At 42.0% G+C, this 21,790-nt stretch overlaps 1 long non-coding RNA gene across 1 annotated transcript; it reads left to right on the top strand.

The window, feature by feature from the left end:
- Positions 1-482: 482 nt before the first annotated feature.
- Positions 483-17,450, top strand: LOC122983385. Its single transcript, XR_006403665.1, has 2 exons — positions 483-2,718; positions 16,670-17,450. It is a non-coding gene; the product is annotated as an uncharacterized LOC122983385 (long non-coding RNA).
- The last annotated feature ends 4,340 nt before the right edge of the window (positions 17,451-21,790 follow it).

The following is a 21,790-nucleotide window of genomic DNA, read 5'->3' as shown; positions in this document are numbered from 1 at the left end:
AAAATATGAATGTATTGTGTTTGTACATAATTCATGTGGCAGGCAGGGTTATGAATGGTGTTCACATGTCCTGAGAGCTTTCCACTCGCTAAGCCTGTCCACTCTCTTCTGGAAGCTTCTCTTCGCGAGGGAGGGGTGAAAAAAAGCACGTGGAGGACGGTGAAAATGAGAGGAGAAGTGGTGGTGGTGATGGGGGAAGCAGAGATAGGGTGTAAGAGAAAAAAAAAAAGCAAAGGGGCGAAGGAGGAGATGGAGAGAGTGGAAGACAGCGATGCAGAGAAGGACAAATATAGAGAGAACAGGAGCGGAGGGGGGAAAAGGGGGGGAAATGAGGGAAACAGAGTGGGAGAGACAGAGAGGAGGAGGAGGAGGAGAAGGGAGGGGGGGAGGAAGAGGGATGCTGCATTTTAGTGATAGCACAGACTGAGGCTGCAGGAGCAGACAGAGGGATGGAGAGAATCGATGAGAGAGGTAGAAATTAAGAGAGAGGATTGTCACAAGAGGATTACCATTCAGGTAGCTATAAATTAATGGCTTCAATAGCTATAAATCAATAAAATATCAATAGAATATATTCTGAATAGTTTTGACTAAATAGGGACTGTGAGAGGCCTTTTATTCCTGAATTTCCTAAATATCACAGAAGAGCAGTCAACCTGTCAAGCCATTCATCCACCCATCTATAAATCCATGCATGCTTCTGCTTGACTGTCTATCCACTGGCTATCCTTCCATCTGTCTCAGCAGGATGCAGAGGCGTCATTTTGGTGCCTGGGACAAAGAAAAATGCTGAATGGATCCTGACGTGTTGTTAGAGAGAGAAGATAAAAAAAAAAAAAAAAAAACAGGAACATTTGCAAGCTTCTGGAAGGAAAAGGGAGGAGAGAGCAGTATGAGTCAGAGCACAGCAGCTCTGCATGTGAGAGAAGAGGTAGAGGGAGATAGAAGAGCATTGAGAGAGATATAGGGGAGAAAAAATAAAGAGGAGCTGACCAGAATTGAACAGTCTTTAGAGGAAGGACAGGATGAAGACAGAATCCACACTGGCAAGTGGTGAGTGAGATATAGGCCAAGTGAATCAGCTTGCTAGAGGGAGAGGGAGGCGAGAAAAGGCGGTGAGTTTAGAAAGTGGAGGGTTTAGTATGACTGAAGCCAGTTGAGGGAAGGTTGAATGAAGGTTTGCTGCAGGGTAGACAGTGGACGCAGAACTGCAAATGACAGAAGGACAGGCTTTATGAAAAACTGCTTGAGCTGCTACAGGGGAAAAAGTCCTGAGTTAGTGAGTGTCTTGCTACAGGGAAAGAACATGACTGCGTATGGGATGATGAGCTTTGAGAAGGTTAGAAAATGAAGAAAGGAGCAGAACAGACCAAAGAACACAACAAATTGGGCCATATCAGAGCAAAATCTACCATCCAAGCAGAAAGCAAGAGGGGAGAAGGACTGAAAGACCAGACCTGACCAGAGAACATGTCATCCACCGCACAACAACAGGAACATGTAAACTTTAACTGTGACAGAAACATAGCAAGACGTTCCTGTTAAATATTGATGCTGACAGGCCACTCTGGAAAGAACTTGCTCCTTGCACCACAGAGGGGAAAACAGGATGAAGAAACACAGATGATTTTTTATTCGAGTTGATGTCACACTGGAATAGATAAGCTGCTACTGTGGTTAAATTGAGATGTTGCTGCCAATTAAGACAAGACCTACAAATTAACCAAGACTCGGCTTCCTGGCTGTGTGATTTTTTTTGGGAGAGTGGAACGACTACAGAGAGAGGAACTGGACCTGTATCATGTGGCAGCAGCAAGGAAGGAGAGCTCATTAAGACCACACCGGGACTGGAACATCCTCTTTTTTTCTACAAGAACAAGATCCATCCCTGGCTGATGAACAGAGAGTGGATTTACATGTTGTACCAGCTTTGAAAGCCACTGAGAGGTACCTGCAGTATCACTGCCAGATGTGATAAGCCAAACACTGTTAAAGCTATTCATAAATGTTTCCTATTTCTGTTTTGTCCTGGACTGGTCACTGAAAATAGCTTCATTACAGGGATTTTACGAGAGAAGGATTGCTGTCATGGCTTGAGGAAATATAAGTCCTGAACTGCATTGATGTGCATCAACACGAAGGATCCTTTTAACTGGAAGCAGGATGTATACTCCATTTTTGACTGAATAAGTCACGATGGGTGATTCTCAAATTAGATAAGTCTTAATGGCAAAAAGATACAGACTTCCTTCTCTCTGACCTGAATCAGAGATTCCTCAAAACACCACGAGAATAACGCGGGGAGACACAACGCCACAGTCCCCATCCAGCTGCGGACAGACCAGCTGCATGTTTATGTGTGTGTGTGGCTGCGTGGGGGTGCAGGGACTGTCGAGGAGCTCGGCTGTGTTTGTGCTTGTGTGGGTGTAGGTGTGTGTGTGTGTATAAGCTTTGAACCCAGCTGCGTCTGAGTGCATTTTCAAAGCATCGCCCGGAGCTGTGTGTTTGTGTGTATGTGTCGCCTGGATTCTCCCCACCAGCGACAGAGCTGGACGTGAACAGCAGTGGTGATAGGGGGGACAGGGAGGGGGAGGAGAAGGAGGTGAAGAGTGAGGTGAAAGAAAGCAGCGGGACGGAGGATAGGAAAAAACAGACAACATGCTTGGATAAAGAGAAGAAGGAAAGGAGTTTTTGGCTGCCCCCCTGGTGCAATGTGTGGTGAGTACATGTTTCAATGCTACACTTTCATGTGTACCAGCGTCTGTGCCTGTAGTGTGTGTAATTTGTCTACCCACCAATGAGCATCGTATTCCCTCAGGAGGTAGGCCAAAGTCAAAGGTGAAAGGTCAATAAGAGGACTCAGAGTTCAGGAGCATCACAATAATTTACATTAATGGATGCAGGTCATGTGATCTGCATGATATGTAGGTCCAGTGGATCACATTATTACTTTGTGAGGCAGCTGGATTCGCAAGATCATAAGATCACAAGATCACGCAAAAATCCATCTTGTCAGGCTTCTAGTTATGCGTTTGTGTCTGAACCACCACTGGTTCGGACCAATCAGCATCCGATGAGGATTCTTGCGTGATCTCGCGAATCCAGCTCTCACAAGGTAAGATGGTGATAAACAGATGATTCATCCAATCACCTGCCAAGTATTTTTTGAAAGTGCCTGCCCTTTTCCACAAAGTTTCCAAGGATGACTTCCCAGATTGTTCTGTGTAACAAACCATGTGGCGCGTCAGGTTACTGATTCCCATAAGATACGCACAAGATTCCACATGATACAGGTGCCCAGTGGGTCAAATGACATCGAGCCTGGCACCAGAATGAAAACTGAATCAATCCCATGAACCAAGGCATGTTTAACCATAAAGAATGAGTACAGTATGAATGAAGAATGAAACATGAAAACACCATCCTGGCATGAAGTTCATGCCAGGATGGTGTTTTATCAAAAACGCACACCAATGCCCTTATATATAAATGTATAGCCCCGTATGCAGGGATGAATAATGCTTTCCCATGTACAGTCACAAATCTGAGACTCTGCTTCAGCTAGATTTTCATAAAATACAGCTTTATATGTACCATAACTATGTTGCTAAATCACATGCTATTCATAATATCAGCCACATCAGAGCCATTAATGACCATGAGAACACCTTTATTTAATGAAGTAATCATCACAGTCCAATGAAAACCATGTAGTGTTGAGAAAATTCTCCTACTTCTTAATCTATATATTATAAACTATTTAAAAACGTATCTAAATTATCTGAAAAACTGCCACAAAGCTGAAAACAGGGTTACTTTTGACAATTTAGAGAAACAGGTTTCATTAGTATTTGTCAACATCATCTCCCAAAACCAAAAGATAAAAATCCAAGACCCAAGATTTTGATGCCATTAGATATAAATTCTGAACCTGACATTGCAGGGAATATTGACACCCGGTCAAGTAACACCTGAAGGATCTGACTTTGTCATTAATTTGTTTAAAAAGAAAATGTGTTGCTTGTGTTGCTTCCCATTTGAGAATAGCCTGATCTATCTATAAAATGTATGTAAATCGACTAGAAAACAAATCACAGTTTGAAACTCTGAGCCAATCAATGTTGCCTTTGGTCAGCAAGTTTTCATTACCACTTGTTTTATGATAAGAATTTCTCCAGTTCTTCATAATGACTTCACGATTTTAGCACTTGAACTGTTGAGCTACTGGAATAGAGAGACTGGTACCACACACACACACACACACACACACACACACAAACATGAAACACTTTCTCCTTCACACAGATGCATTTTCTCTCTTCTGTTGCTGTAATGCATATATACATGTACAGTCACTTACAACACATCATTCTCTCTTTCTCTCGTGCTCTCTGACACACACACACACACACACACACACACACACACACACTGTAAAAACACACATGCACAAACACAGAGAAACCAGGGCTGTGGCTGAGGAGAAGTGACAGTCGCTTCATGGCCGCTGGCCTCGTATTCTAGGTCGTAATGAGGCTGTGGAACATTCTAGTGTCATACGGATCTCGTTCCCATACCATCACTCTGTGCAACAGCACAGTGTGTGCATGTGTGTGATGTGTATGTATGAGTGTGTGTGTGTGTGTGAGAGAAGAAGAAGGAACCTTGTGAATTTATGTAAAATATACAAGTGTTTATAGGCTTTACAAAATGATTTTAGAATACAGCAGTAAAGTGCTGCCTTGCTAACGTATTAACCATGCAGAGAGATATATGTCGGCAACAAACAGCTCCTCCATAGTATATTGTGACGGGTCTTTACAGCTTAGACATAACCCATACAAGCTTTCTTTATGTGCTTATGTGTGTGTGTGTGTGTGTGTCTCTGTGTGTGGGTGTGTGTAATTGATTCATTGATCTCTGCACAGGCTGAACAGTGTGTAGTGTAGCAAACACAAAAGCTGTAAGATCATTGATTGAGACTTTCTGTAGAGTCCATAACAATCAATGACTCCAATCACTACTTGCAATTGCTCCTTCCCCTGATGATCACTACTGAATGCACATCTGATAAACACACAGTGTGCCACAGTAGAACTAATTTTATTTATATTGTATTTGACATTATTAGTATTTTAGTCTTGCTTACCAATAATCAAAAACATTGGTGCAAGATGAGGGTTAAAAAGGTCAGATTACCTGACCATGAGATTTCGAAGTCATGAATCTATGTATCTATGTACAGACTGTGTTTGATTGACATTGACATCATTCTTATTTGTACACATGACATAATCCCCAGAATAGTTTTGCCCACCTTCAACCTGAGCAGAGTTCTAACTGTAAGAAACTTAACTAGCAGCGATTGACAAGTAGTATACTGCAAAAATAAATTACAGTAGGTTTACTGTGTTTATAGTTCTATCTCACACAGGTTCCACCCTCACAGGACTCTATAGGTAATACACTCCTCTGATTACACGCATGTAATCGCACACTGAAATTTGCATGTACATAGCTGGCAATTCTGGACACGCCTACCAATTACGTGTGTCTCACACAGTATATAAGGCAGTGCTTCTCTGCCGCTCTCATCCTTTTCACTTTAGCGATGGCAAATCTGTTCACTGATCTTACCTCTCCACGGATGGAGTCGCTGCTCCAGCAAGCTCGTTTCTGTCCATCCTGCCCTGGCCTCATCACCGCCGCTGGCAGGCATCTCTTCTGCTTCAAGTGCTTCGGTCGGGACCACGCAGAGAATGGCACGATATAGCCACCACCCTGCGTTCACTGCCGAGGACTTCCTCATTTTCGACTCCAGCAATGGTGGGACCATTTTCGGTTGTGTGACGTCTCGCTCTGTTGCGATGAGATTAACCCGGAACTCAAGATAGATCTCTGCATCAATCATGAGTCCCCCACTTTACCTGGTGCTTTGCCACCGCCTCTGCTGCTGGACCCGGCTGGATGCCGCCAGACACCTTGACTGAGACTGTCCCAGGGTCTTCGCCAATGGACAATGGTGACAATCTCTCTACTGTGTCTGCAACATCGCTGACCTTCGGGAGTCCATCTCTGACTTCAGTTCATGATTTTCCGAAGGTTATGACCATGGTGGCAGAGTGTATACACTGCCCCTGCTTATCCCGTCCAACCGGTTAGCTGGCTATGTGAAGGCTTTTATGGCCCAGCTCATCCAGCTCCACCATCCTTTGTTTCACCTCCTCTCCAGGACATATGTGTGTCGAACCATTCTGGAAGGAGCTGCTGAAAACAAAGTCACCAGTCACGGGACTGATTTCCTTCCTGAGACTGCAGGGCCGTACAGGGAGAAGCTGTCCACCCCTGGAAAGGGCCCATGCAGCCCTCCTGATTCCTCACTCAGCTGGCTGGTCAGCTAGCTGGAAGCTGCTACCTCAGCTGGTGCAGGGTAGGTACATGCTGGAATATTTTGAGAGAATTTTTCAGCGTTTTCCCCCACACACACACAAACAACGGAACAGATCAAATTTCTGGGCCGCACCATCAGTCAGACAACCTGATTCAAGGAGTTGCTACTGCCGCAAGGCGTGTGATGTCGCTTGCCACAGTGGGTTCACATCACATGTGCCTGGGACTCACAGCCCTACAGAGAAAGGACAGAGAAGACATCGTGGGAGCTCCCATAGCTCCAGACGGGCTTTTCGGGTCCATTTCCTCTGTCACTCAGTGCTTCAAGAGGCTGGAAGAGGAAAAGGCACAGCTGAGCTGCCATCTGCCGCTCACCCCTTCTTCTAGTCAGGGAGGAGACAAGGTGCATTGCAATTCTTGTTCCTCCTTTGAATAACATGCAATCAGGGTTACTGCTCCTGTTAAGCTGTTTGTGGTTGTCATATACCGCCCACCAGGGTGTCAACTGGGGAACTTTGTTGTCAAACTTCACACATCACTCTCAGCCATGCCTGATAATGACACACCACTAATTGTCATGGGAGACATGAATATTCATATTGACAAAACCCAAGCAGCTGACCTCCTGTCACTTCTGTCCTCATTTGAGCTCAAACAGGTCTCCACCCCTCCCACACACAAAGCAGGCAATACTCCTGATCTGATTTTGACTCGGCATTGCTCCACAGCAAATATGTCTGTCACCCTCCTACATCCCTAACCCCTACTTCTTTATTCAATTCACGATCACCTTACCAGAGCATCCTCATGTTCCTCCTTCTGCCGCGAAATCCGGTACCTCACACTGACTCAACTTTCCAATGAGGTCTTGGCTACCCTGCCTCCTCCTAATGAATTTTCCTCACTCCTGGTCAATGAGACTACAGACACACTCTGTTCCTCACTAGCTGCCTCTCTTAACAATCTCTGCCCTCTAACATCCAAATCTGCTTGCATCACCCCCCCAGTCCATGGCTCACTGAAGTCATCAGAGAGCAAAGGGCGGAACTCAGAGCAGCAGAGAGAAAATGGCGTAAATCCAGAGAGCCCATTGACCTCACTGACTATCAGGGTCTCCTCGCATCATTCTCCTCCATTTTAATTACTTACTATCAGAACAAGATCTGTGATGCCACAGATGTGCGGAAAATGTTCTCTGCCTTTAACTCACTCCTCAGTATGCCTCCTCCTCCGCCCTCCACTCAGGGCCACACTCTCCTCATTCTACCCTCTGACTGAGGACGAAATCTCCAAACTTCTGCTGGACTCTTGTCCTACTACCTGTCCACTGGACCCAATACCATCCAACCTTCTACAGACCATTTACCCCGCACTTAACCTCGCAGTTACACACATCATCAACTCTTCACTCACAACAGGTGTCCCCGCCACATTTAAGCAAGCCTGAGTCACCCCGCTGCTCAAAAAACCTACACTCAACCCAGCCCAGGTTGAAAACTACAGACCGGTTTCACTCCTGCCCTTCCTATCAAAAATACTTGAGTGCATAGTCTTTAACCAAGAATCTGAATTCCTTTCTGAGAACAACCTGTACGACTCCAATCAGTCTGGCGTTAAGTGGGGTCCTTCTACCAAGACTGCACTCCTGTGGGTTATGGAATCACTACTACTAGAGCTGCTGGTGAGTCCTCAGCTCTTTTGCTGCTAGTTCTGTCAGCTGCCTTTGATACAGTTAACCATCAAATCCTCCTCTCCACAGTCACTGAGCTTGGTATCTCAGGATCCACACTCCACTGGTTCATGTCCTACCTCTCGGGGAGATATTTTAGAGCATCTTGGAGGGGGAAAGTGTCCAAACCTCACAGCTTATCCACAGGGGTTCCTCAAGGGTCAGTGCTTAGTCCCCTTCTTTTCTCAATATGCACCATTTCACCTGGCGCAATCATCCGCTCCCATGGTTTCTTATACCATTGCTATGCTGACGTTACCCAGCTCTTCCTGTTGTTCCCGCCAGAAGACCACACGGTCTCGGCTCAGATCTCATCATGCCTTGCTGATATATCAGCATGGATGAAAGAATGCCACCTTCAACTCAACCTCTCTAGGACTGAGCTCCTTGTCTTCCCAGCCAGTCCCTATATACAACAAAACATCAGCATCCAGCTCGAATCAACCCAACTCATCCCCACAAAGTCTGCCCGTAACTTGGGTGTCATGATCGATGACCAACTAGTCTTTAAGAATCATGTGGCCTCAATCGCTCGGTTGTGTCGGATTGTCCTGTACAACATCATGAAGATCAGACCCTACCTGTCTGAGCATGCAGCACAACTCCTGGTACAGGCTCTCGCAATATCACACATTGACTGCTGCAACTCCTTACTGGCAAGCCTCCCTGCATGTACGTTCAAACCATAGACTGTATAAAAGTATGGACGTTGTTACCATGATGTCACCTGTTGGTTTCTGAAGTGCGGTTTTGAGGCTCAAAGTGAGCGGCCCTGTCTGTCGCCATCTTGGTAGTGTGTGACTCTGCATAACTCCCAGCCAATCAAAAATGGGCAAAGAGGCGGGCCGAATGGCTGAAACAAGCTACCTAGCGGCTGGTGGACCTGTCACTCAAAGCAGCCATGTCCTTCATTATGCATAACTTTACGGCTTAATAAAATTTAAACAGGTGAGTTATAAAAGAAAAAATCACCCCCCATACAGTTGTCATGAAAGGGAAATTAGCTATAGAGACCAAAACTGTTTTTTGCACCAGGCTGTAAACATGTTTAATTCTGCTGTAAAGCTTGGCATTTTAGCATGGGGGTCTATGGGGATTGACTCACTTTTGGAGCCAGCCTCAAGTGGCCATTCAAGGAGCTGCAGTTTTCCGCATTGGCTTAATTTTTCAGCCCCAGAGTTTGCCGCTTGGTTCAAACTCTTGTTCTCTCCTGACTAGATCCTTGATTGTGTTGTATCAGCTCTCAGATGTATGTCGCTTTGGATAAAAGCATCTGCTAAATGAAATTGTAACACCACAGTGAGGAGGAGAGTGCACAGGCATGGCAGAGCACTGTCAGCCACCTCCCAGACCACCTCGACGGACACACTGCAGCACTGACCCGCCCACGCCTGCTGAGTCGCCCATGCCAGGACGAAAATCACCAGCAGACCCCCACAGAGGCCCTACGCATGGGGAGAGCCTGCAGCCAAAACGGCTGTCAGTGGAAGGGAGCGTCATATCAGCAAGAGCTATGTTCAACAGCCGCCCCTCCCCCCTCGGATGTGCCAGCAGAGTTAACCACCCCCTCCCACCACTGTTCATGCTCATGCTGTTCTGTGTGTGTTGAAAATGTTTTAATAAAAACAAATTACATTTTTCTCCCATCCTGTTTCATCCAGCTGGTCACAGAGGCTATGTAATGCAGAAAGCACTCACTCAGCTGGTCTTTTATAAAACATTCCTACAATGTTACATGATAACAAAGGAAGAACATTCTCACTGCAACATTTGGAAAATGTTTTGAGACTGTTAGGGGATAATGCTCTAACAATGTTATCACTAAACATTTTAAGAAGGTTGTCACCAAACATTTTTAGGATGTTTTTAGAGAATGTTATCCTAGAATATTCTGAGAACCAAAAAAAAACCTTCCCACTGAAAACATTTTAAGGAATGTTTGGGCATAATGTTCTAACAATGTTATCAATAAACATTTATAGGATTTTTTAGAGAATGTTATCCTAGAACATTCTCAGAACCAAAAAAACAAACATTTTCTTTAAAACATTATTAGAACTTGTGGGTAGTGTCAACCAATGTTGTGGGAACGTTCACTGCTAGCTTGGTATGTATGGCAACATCTTGGTCTACACCTTGTCCGTTCACAAGGTTCTATCTCTTGGACATGTCAGGCTCCTTTTCAAGGTCTGTACTCGCAGAGGTGACTCAGGCCTTGTGAAAAGGGTGGTGTGAGTGTTAGCTGTGGTTCACCTGACCCCTCCTAGGCAATTATACACCAACATTCTCCCATGATCCAAGATGACTCAGGAAATGAGGTGTGCAGGATGTCTGTTATATGATTTTTGACCCCTGCTAGGTTAGGCCATGGTTACAACCAGTTTCATGTTCATGGTAACTGGACTGGGTTGGGCCCCCTACTGCCCCGCTGAAGCAGCTTGGATTATTAAGAAGTAGGAGGGCCGCAGTGACTAACTTATAGTAGGGCAAACATTCATCAGGCTCAGCCTACTGTAGCCACAGGGTCCTGTAGAGGGTGGAGCCTGTGTGAGATAGAACGAAAGTTACGATATTGTAACCCTAGTTCTATAAACACAGGCGGAGCCCTCTACCCATGGACCCTGCCACTCCTACACCGTCTGCTGAAGTGGTTTTGGGATGAGAGCCGCAGAAAAGCCCTGCCTTATACACTGTGTGAGATACACATAATTGGTAGGCACATCCTGATCGGCTGGCTACAGATATGCAAATTTCAGTCAGCAATTGCATGCGTGTGATTGAAGTAGAGTATTACCCATAGAGTTACGGTAGTAATATTGCAACTGTAAAATGAAACATGGTAATTTAATGATACTGTACTTACATTCACAGTAAGGAAATTGTAACTGTAAAAAAGGGAGAATGTGCCTTTAAGAGTTTGTGGCAACCGTGAATACAGCAAAATTGTATATACCAAGACTGTAATTATGAATAAAAAAGTGACAATGAGTCATATTAGTGTTGAGATAGTGCAACTGCTGAAAAATTATGTCACAGTGCTAAAGAGATATGTTAAGAAGAGGATGAAACACATAGAAACATTAAACTGAACAGGCTAGGCACTGGTGATATTGTTGCTGGCTTGATGATGGCTAACAGCTGTCAACCATGTAGCACAGGTGACATGCTGATGGCAGTGGGAAACTCAAAACTTCCATCAGCCCTGCCTTGATTATGATTGCTGGGTAGATAAAGCACTGAGATGATGACTCAATCTTCTTACATCCAGATATAACAAAGCAATTTAAACATTTACCAGATTTTTATTACATGTTCAAGTATTTGAACTGTTTTTGGATATAGCCTCCTAAGATGATGAAGTAGACAATACTTTATTAATTGTTAGTTCTTCATTAACAGCATGGAATCAGTACCAGTCAGGTCCACTAAAGACTTTGAGTACATTCAGTGCTTGATTTTCTCCTCCCACACTGTTGGGTGAACTAGGTTCACAGAAATGTATTAGTGGGGTTTATGTATTCTCTCTTTTGCAAAAATAACAGATTGACAGCAACTCAGAAAGAGCACGACAATGTAGATGAAGACATGGGATAAGACCATGTGCAAGATAAATGTAAATATGGTGTAACTATTACCAAATGAATGTATAATTTAGAGTACACGTGAAATGAACTATGTGTGAACTTGGAGACAGTCTAGTCTACCTTTTGCTAATGTTTCAGACAAAGATCAGAACAAAACCATTAGAGCACCCCGCTGGAAAAGATTGTTGCTATTTAAGACCTTACGCACAGAAGTACACACACACTCACACACACACACGATTTGGATGCTAAAATTTTCAGCATTTTAACTGCTGCTTCTAATTATGTCCGCCTATCTGTCCACATATTTGTAGGTCTGTATCTATTTGTGTACTGTATCCTTTTAGCAAATCCCTGCATGACTAAATATACAATACTAAATATTTTGTTTATGAAGCATTGCAAAGTCTCACAAGAAGCACAATCTGTTTAATAAAGGGCAAAATAGTCCTTCAAGAAGTGGCCATGTCTGCACAGATCTTTTATAGATATTTGAAGAACACATACAACAGCTCACACTTACATAAACTTAAATTAAACTCTCTGCAACAAAATCTGCAAAGATGGTTTTAATTGGTAACAGCAAAGCAATGACCTTTTTTGTGCTAGAATTTAAGTATGCATCTCACAAGCTCCTATTTCCATTCTAGATGTTTCCATGAGATTACCTTGGTAGTGAATGCAACCTCAGACTCCCACAGTAATGCATGCTGCACTGCAGATGGACCATCCGTAGGGAATTCATATCACACCCTATATAAATTAATTTGACAGTTAAATAAGCAGAGCAGCTATCTGCACCAATTATGATGAATATTATGCATGAGTTTCATGGGGCAGACTGCCTTGCATTGCTCACTCAGTGGGGAAGCCGTTGGTGAATTCCCCAGCGCTGCTGTGCATTTGTAATGCAACTGCACAGTGTCCTCATTGTGTGGTTCAAAACAAGTTCAGAATAATATTTGCCATTTGTAAAATATGCAGAAGCAAGAGCATCCAATTATGATTGATTTACAATGACTTTACTGACTTCATATTGTTTTCCAAAACTATTTCTGTACATGAAAAGAGCTGAACTTACAGTCAGAACTGGGGACACAGAGCTTCATTTTTATTTAGTTAGTTATATACTAATGTTAGAGTCACAGTGTTTCAACCAACATTACGTGTTGAAATGGGCAAAACTGAGATTTAATTCAAATATGATGCTTCTGACTGCTTCCTACAATGCAACTACAATTAATGGGAAAGACCTTTATAGTGATTAAAAATAAATTATATGCTAGTGTTTCACATAGGCCAAAAATATCACAAGTTGTACCAGATAATCACATCTGATTCCTCCTCCTCTTCCTCCTGCTATTTTGTTAATATGATAGGATGGTAGAGGTTTGAAAGGCTGAGTCGATGTATTCAAATATTAATTTGAATTGACTAAATGCTTGAGCTGCTGCACGGTTCATTAAGATGTGTGTTCTTGAAGGGGGGAGGGAAGGAAGGACGGGAGAGAGAGGAAGAGAAAGAGTGTGTTCATGGAATATAATAATCACATTTTTATAGTGTCTAGTCTAATGTCTGTAGTTTGTGAATGGAAGGTAGAAACTAACATTTATAAGATATGTTATTGTGCATATATACAGTATATAACAAAACTGAGTACACCCCTGGTCATATACACTAAAATGTATGTAGTAATTACAAATCATTTTCCTTTAATACAATTTGATTTGTTTTCAGACAATACCCAAGAAGAATTAAGCCAATTCACTTGAAAAACAGAATGTTTGATTACTTAAACTATAATAAAAAGTACATATTTAAGAATGAACTGCAACAAAAGGCAGCACACCCTTCATCACTGAGACTCCATTCTTTTATTTTTCAATATTTCATATGCCTGCCAACAGATTCAATCCTGCTGGGCATGGATGATACCAGTCTTGTACAAATCTGTGGAGAGATGTTCTGCCATTCTTCACAGATGATTGTTTTCAACTGCTTTTTGCTGGAGGTATTTTGTTGCTATACCTCCCTCTTTAAATTCTCCAATGGTGTTCTATTGGATTCATGTCAGGGGACATACTTGGCCGCTTTTCTCTTTTTTCTTCTTTAAAAACTTGTGTGATTTTTGAGGTGTGTTTGGGATCATTGTCATGTTGGAATATTCCTCTCCTGCCAGCCTTCTTGAGACCAGGAGTCATCTTTTCATTCAGTATTTGGTTATACAAACTTGCTTTCATGGTGGCATCTACCTACCATCTACCTTTTGCACTCATGCAGCCTCATATCGGCACACTCCCAGCTCCATGTTTCACGGTTGGCACTGTGCAGTCACTGTGGTAGTCCTGGCCAGGTCCACGCCAGACATGCTGGACTCCATCTGACCCAAACTAATTTATTTTGGTTTCATCTGACCAAAGAATGTGCTGCCAATATTCATCAGGCTTCTTTTCATGTTCTTTGGCAAAGTTTAATCTTGCAAGTTTGTGCTGTTTTGTGAGCAATGGTTTTCTTTTTGGACATCGTCTGTAGAGTTTGACTTCATGCAATGTCCCTTGCAATGTCTGAGCAGTCACTAAAACACCAATTTCCACAGATAATCCTTGTACCAAGTCAGAAGCACTTGCCGTCTGTTTTTCAATGCATGGTTGTGAATTAGCAAATAGTGAATTATGCGCGCCGTCATTTTTTGAGGATGACCAATGCACCTTCTGTTATTGGTAGTATGGGTCTTCCTGTACCTCCTAACCACTGCTGCAACTAACCCTCTCCCATCTTTATGAAGTCTCACAGTCTGGTTTCTTATGTCTGCATGTCTACACAACCAAGACCAAAACTCAGAAAGTTGTGATGTTCACAGGTTCTTTTATAACATTGTTCAGGCAATTAGTCTTAATTGGAAGTCACAAGTGTAATCATTTTTGTATCAGTGATCACAGGTGTACTCACTTTTCTTTCAGTGGTCACAGGTGTACTCACTTTTATTGCATCGAGGTTGTACTTTGAGGCCTGTATTTTCAATTTAGTCTATCTAACCTGTTTGTTTTTAATTACAAATAAGATCAAATACCCTACACTTCACTTCGGTTATTGTAAGACGATAGTGCAGTAGGTGGTGGTGGTGTACTGGGGTGCATTATACTGAATGGTGTTCCTAATATTTTGTCCACTGCATTAATATACAAGAGGGGGGCAAAATATTAGGAACATTTTTCAATATAATGCACTCCAGTACACCACCACCACCCACTGCGACCTCATTAATAAATATAAAGTAGAATTATCACCTAAATGTGGATGTTCAAAAATGTTCACTCTACATTGTTGTAGCAGCAAATTTTGTCCCTATGTTTAATCTCATTTATCTATTGTACTTTATTCTTTGTCTCTTTGTAACTCTTCATTCTCCCCGTTGAAGTCTTTTTTTCCCTTTTTCTTCTATCAATGTTCTTTATGGCCATAAATTTTGAGGTGTGCCATGCATTCCCTCTAATTGGGTCGGAAATAATCACATTACACTGTTGAATGGCTAAGCTGCATCAAAAGATAGTGCTATGTCCCTGTCCTTACTCTACACACACACACACACACACACACCCCTGGGCTGCCAGAACAGCTGCTGGATGTTGAAATGTTTACCCAGCGCACCAACAAAATGAAAAGACAGAACAACAAGTGGAGAAGGGAGTAAAGCATAAACACAAAAGAAGAGGGGGCAGGAGAAGAGAAACATTTGATTATACATTCTTTGGTGTTGGTATCCATAATATAACAAAACAAAACATAACAAAACAAAACAAAACGAAAATAATATTTTCTGTGATTTCTATTTGTCTATGATTTTATTGGTAGGAGCTGAATTATTGACAAAACTGGATGAGGCGATTGACCAGTGGACCGTATTATGGATAGCCTTCCCGGTTGGGACAGCTCAGTGCAGTCTTACTTTCTGTGTAAAGCCCAGAAGTCATTCTTATTTTAGCGTGCATGCATTAACACAGAGAGAGAGAGAGAGAGAGAGAGAGAGAGAGAGAGATACACACACACTAACACTGCCCTCATCCTAACCTCCTTTTCGCCCTGCACTCACAAATTATCTCAGAGGACTGCAGATAATTCCCTCATCAGCGTCCAACCTCATTCATTTTTAACCGACACCACTGATCTCACATCAGTACTAATGCTCAGTGACAGGGTGAAAAGGGAGACAAACAGATGAATGGAAAGGAGGAAAACTGAAGAGTATAAGGAATTTTATAGACTGGACCATATGGAATTTCATCACATGTTTTGATTGAAATAATTTGGATGTTCATATATATTTTGTTGAAAAAATTATGTTATAGATGTATGAGTAGTTAAGAAAAGGGAGAGAAGAGGGGATAGGTAAAAGTGAAGGAGAGGAAAAACAAAGCGTGACATAAGAGGATGATGGGAGAAATTAGTAGAGGTGAACAGGTGAATGAAGAAGGCCTGTGCACGACACGCAAGCAAGCACTTAAATAAAACCAGAAGGTGTTGAATGATGTCTTGTTGAGTTGTACTTGTCTTGCAGTCAATATGATGTGAAACAGGTGAGAAAATATGAGGGGAGGAAGAGGAGCAGGAAGGAGGGAAGGAGGAAAAAAGAGAGAGTTAGAGAACAAAGAGTCAGAGGAGGAAAGTAAGAGGAGATATGCTTTGGAATAAGACAAACTCCTACTTTTGGTGCAACTATGCGAACAAACACTGGTGTGGTTAATATTCAATGCCCAGATGCATGGCTGAAAAAGTTTTTAACTGAAAAGATTGTGTGTGCAAATGTACGTGTGTGTGTGCATGTGTTTGGGAAAGAGCGGAAGAATTTTCAGCCACTCTGTGTCAGAAATAATTAATCTATTTTTTCCTCTCTTCTCCCTCCCATTTCCATTTGCCTCTCTCCTCTTTTTAATTTCAACATTGTCCTCCCTTTCACCTCCATAAGCAGGCGTCGCGCCCTGTGGGGGTGGGGTTCTGTGATGGTAACCATGGTCCCCGGCAGCCGCTATGTCTGCAGCGCTCATGCAAGAGAGGAGGACGCCACGAACGACCGCGAAGAGCGAATTCTAGCCGTGCTGGGCATCATTGGAACCATCCTCAATCTTTTAGTGGTCATATTCGTCTACATCTACACCTCTGTCACTTAAGGTTTTTGGCGAGACTTGAACAAGAACCATTGGCACTGTCGCCAACTCTTCTACTGCCATCTCCTCACCGCTGTGCTCCTCTTTAAGTATTTATATACTTGGAGGGTTTGATTATTCAGAGTAAGTGATAAAATGTGAGGATCATTGGCAGCGTGTTCAGCTGGATAGTAGCCATATTTATCTAAGCCTACACCTGCATCACTGAGTATCCCTTGAGACAGTTCCCACGCTGTTATCTAAAGACTGCTGCCAATCAGAAAAAGGAGCAACAGGTGGATCCCTCCGCTATTCATATCAAACTGTATCTTTGATTTTTTTCAAGACAGCTTCACACAACCACACGTTAAATGACTGCTGACAGTGTGTCCAGTCTGGTAGTGGTCATATGTGTCTGATCCATGACTGCGACAGGAGATGAGCTCCTGTCTTTGATCTGATGGTGGCCATATTTGACTTTGCTGCATCTGCCATTTTCTTATATCACTCTGTAAAAGTGTGTGGTTTCTGTCTTTTTTTCATCACACATTTGTAGAATTAGAATTTTTTTACTGCAAGGTAAACATATTTAAATGGTTTGACAAACACGGCTCTGAGTGATCAAATTAGTATAAAAGAAGATATACAATAGGGACCAAAATTGCCAAGTGAACCATCAGATGAAGGACCCTCATGCCTATCCTTAACTTCACTTGAATAGAACATCATTACAGATAAACTAATAAAAAAATCACTCAGTGCTGATTTTCAGTTTCTGTAGTTAGTAGCATCACTGAAGAAGTTTTACATGGAACTAACATGTCCATACCTGAGCACACCAGAGGAGAGATTCCTGGCTGTGCTCGGAGTCATCGGAATTGTACTCAACCTCCTACTTCTTGTTTTTGTCTATATATACACCTCCATCTGATATATGTGCTTCCTCTCCACCTACAGTATCAGTTATGAGATGAACCTGCCAAACCTAACTGCACCTGTACCAAACAGCCAGGGGTGCCAGTGATTGTATGTACGTACATTAAGTATGTTCTATAGCCACAATCTCTAGCTATTCTTGGGATTATATGTAATATACAGAGCTCAGGAGAAGGAGGTTTGTTCACTGACCAACTTACAATAGAAATACACTTTCAAAGACACTTTTTTGTGGAAATGTATGTCCTGCAATTAGTGTTTTAGTTGTCTTTCACATACGTCACATAAGTTGCATTGCTATAATCTTTATTATGCTTTGACCAAAATAACTGATGCAAAGACTGCCTTCTTTGCTGTAATTTGTCTGTTTGTTCTACACGCCTGTTGATGTTACAAGTAGAAAGCACCCAAATTTGGAAATGGATGGTGTCAACAACAAAGATCCCTCTGTGGAAGGTCAGTACCACAGAATAATGGTCTATGTTCTGGTGTCATGTTTCTGTGATTGGATCTCTAAACCAGCCACGGAGCATCATCAAAGAAGGGAAAGTGTGGAACTGAGACAATGTCACACAAATCAAGATGGTGTACTATTGCAGTGCAATACAAAGGCATGGAATAGTAACAAAGAAATCATGCAGAACTGGCGAGGATTGCCTAAAAAAAGAGGACATAAAACCTCTGTGCAAGGCCTCACCATCTGTCTCGAAACTCGTCAAGGCATGAAAAACTCCCTGGGATTGGGTTACAACATTTCCATTGGAGCAGCATGTCACTATGGGTATGATTTAAAGTCTAAGCGCTGTGCCTCTGATGGAGGAGCGAACTTAAATGCAGTTGACAGGCGAGCAGGAAGGACTGGTCTGAATCTACACTTCATCCTTGTCATTCTCTTTTCCACCAACAAGCTAACGCCAGAGAAGACATAGTAGTGAGAGGACCCACATGAGCAGCAAGTGTCATTTCACATAGCACAATACTTTTATATTTACACACATGCATCAGTCAGAGGTACTAGGGAAGACACAATGACGAAAACCCCCCAAAACATTTGGTTTTCCACATTGAACTCTGACTGCTCACTTAACTGCAATTTTACATGTCAGCTTGTGAGACTAAGTATTGAGATTTTGCATTGTAAGATTCCTTGTTACATTGTGTGTGTATGCTCGTAGTTTTAGTATCAGTTTACCTTTGAGTGTTTCGTTTGAACTGGTTTTGCAAGCAGACCTGAGAGTCACAACATCGGGATGAAACACAACAGATGTCTCTAGTTATATGAGGGTTCTAGTGGCCACAGTCTATCTTTGTGTAGACGGTCATCTTCAGATACAGATTTTAAATATTTCCATGGCCATGTTTACAGAATGCTGGATGAACAAGTATTCACCATTTGCCTGCTGGAATAATTAGCTTTTATTAATAATGATTAGTTGCTTTGTTGAATACCAAAACAGTGAAGAGGACAAATAAAAAAGGTACGTATTGGATTTGCTTGTAATGCATAAGCAACTTAATGCCTTAGGACTCTGTTTCACATCTTCTCAATTGCAAATACACACACATTTGTACTTCTATACTTGAGGACGTTCACTTACATATTGTATTTACCTCTAACCTTAGCTTTCACATGCCTGACCCCAAATCTCTATGTAACTATAACCTAAACCTGATTCTAACCTTAAAGTTAAACTGAGATTTATCACAAATTCAGGTTTTATTTTAATCGCTCGGGTGATCATTTCAGCTATGATCAGCTATGCTAACAATGTCCTCACCAAAATGATTGCTGAGATCTGGGAACACAGTGGCATTAATAAAAATCCAGTGCAGCAGAGTACACAAAGTTAGTCAAACTTATTATTACCCAAATTGTTGTTACCATGCTTCACTCAGTTTTTCTGCACAACGAGGGATTATTAGCAGCAGGGAAGTTTCCTTTTGGTAGCTATCTAGTGAAACTGTTGGCTACTGCTACTGTTTCTTGCCCTGTTATTCTTATCAATGCAATATCAGCAATTACTTTGGTCACTCTTAATCGCTTCAACGCTTTGAAGAAGCGAGAACTAAAGGCTGAAATGCCTGCACTTTCCAAAACCTTCCTCACTAAATGGGTCCTCACAAAGATAGAAGTAAGCACTCACATGCTCGCTACTTAGATCTCTCTTCATGAGTTTAATTTTACACCATCTTTCAGCACACATCAGGAGATTTGATGTTAGCATGCTGAGATAGATGTGACTTGTGCATTTACTTCCTGTCACATCTAATAACTGTACAGTGGAGTTTGTTGAGCTAAATCCATTTTAAGTGTGCACCAAAGCACAGTATGAGCCACCTTCGGTTCGCTAGACATCTGCTGTCAGACGGTGACAGTCGAAGCAGCAGCTGTGCGACTGTGAGACACATTTGAATATACTTTGACTAAAGTACTGGAGATATTTTGGTCCACTTTGTACTGCCTCAGAGGGGTTACTTGTTGCAAAAAAAAAAAAAAAAAATACACACACACACTCTTAGCTATTTAGCTCAGGTTTACTCAGATACAGGCCATGGTTTTGCCAATGTGGGTTTACAAAGACCAACAGAAAAATATATTTTTAGACTGAAAAAAGCAAAAGACATTTATTTTGAGCCTATAATCAGTCTTTTTAACTTGACAATGCTCATGCCAAAATGATTAAAATGTGTATCCAAGAATAGTTTTATTGTTTATTTAAGCCCAGACCCTAAAAGGCTGAGTTATAGTATAGTAGGCCTGAAAATGAATAACATCGATTTTTAGACTGTTTTGTTTGTTTCCTGTAGCCATGGTCACGGAGAACCCTCGGACATGTTGGCAACGGCAGTGTAACTGGTATTTTATTGAAGTCCAGTATTATCCCAACATATTGGCTTTTGATAAGTCCATAGTCTGCCTGGGATACATACAACCATGTTTTCTGCATGAAGTTCAAGTTTTCGGTTAAGACCAGTTTTAACATGACAGACTCACTGCCGAGCAGACCAATGAAAGCAGAGCGCCCACAAGGCAAGTCCTGGCCATCTGCTGTCCCCACAGACACCCAGCCACCTCCTCAACATACACACACGAACACACACACACACACACACACACACACACACACACACACACACACACACACACAGAGCATGGACTTTCATCTAACAATTCAACATAATTTTCCACTTTGCATTCAAATACAGAGTTTTAGATTGTTCAAGATTTATTTTGATGCATGTTTATGTTTTTTTAATCATTCTACAAGTTAAATAGGCTACTATGTGCACACACATTATGTTATGGAAAAAGCCTCCGGTGCCACAGAAAAAACAGGCGCATCAGAGCACACCTGGGACTGCACTGCTATTGCCCCAAGCCTGAAATATTAAAACACTGAAAACAAGGTGACAATGGTCAAAGACAAAATGTTCATTCTGAGTCTGAGCCAGTCAGCGTCTGTGTTATGTTCAGCCAAGGCAAAGGATGGATTCTCATGTTTTTTCATGATGCATAAGCTGAAATGATTTTTTAGCCTGACAGGGCATATTGGACACAGCCTGTCTTAGACTAGAGAGAAAATCATGGAGACAAGAAGACGCTTGAGATATTTTAATTTAAAAATATTTTAATTCAGCAACAAAGCTGGATAATATTTAGGACAAATAAATATTTTTTTTTAGCGATTAAAAATAATCTCGCGTGGGAAGGCAAAATTGGGGCATGACAGGTTCCAGTTTTACACTGTATGATGTATTATAGCTGCAATACAGTTCCCAGTTCACAGTACCCAGAGGAAAGTGTTGGTGCCTTTTACAGGTCCTGACATTCAGAATATATATATATATATATATATATATATATATATATATATATATATATATATTCAGAGATACATTTTGTTTGTTTTACACATAACTTTTTATTCAACTTCAGATTACTTCCCGAGCAGGCAGGGTCTGAGAAATGATCCCTTAATCAAAGTTTTGAGTGATATTTAGATAGTGAC

This window comes from Thunnus albacares, chromosome 6, assembly GCF_914725855.1.
Source record: "Thunnus albacares chromosome 6, fThuAlb1.1, whole genome shotgun sequence".
Taxonomy (NCBI): Eukaryota; Metazoa; Chordata; class Actinopteri; order Scombriformes; family Scombridae; genus Thunnus; species Thunnus albacares.
Note: the sequence above shows the minus strand (reverse complement) of the source record. Positions and strands in the feature narration are given on the sequence as shown.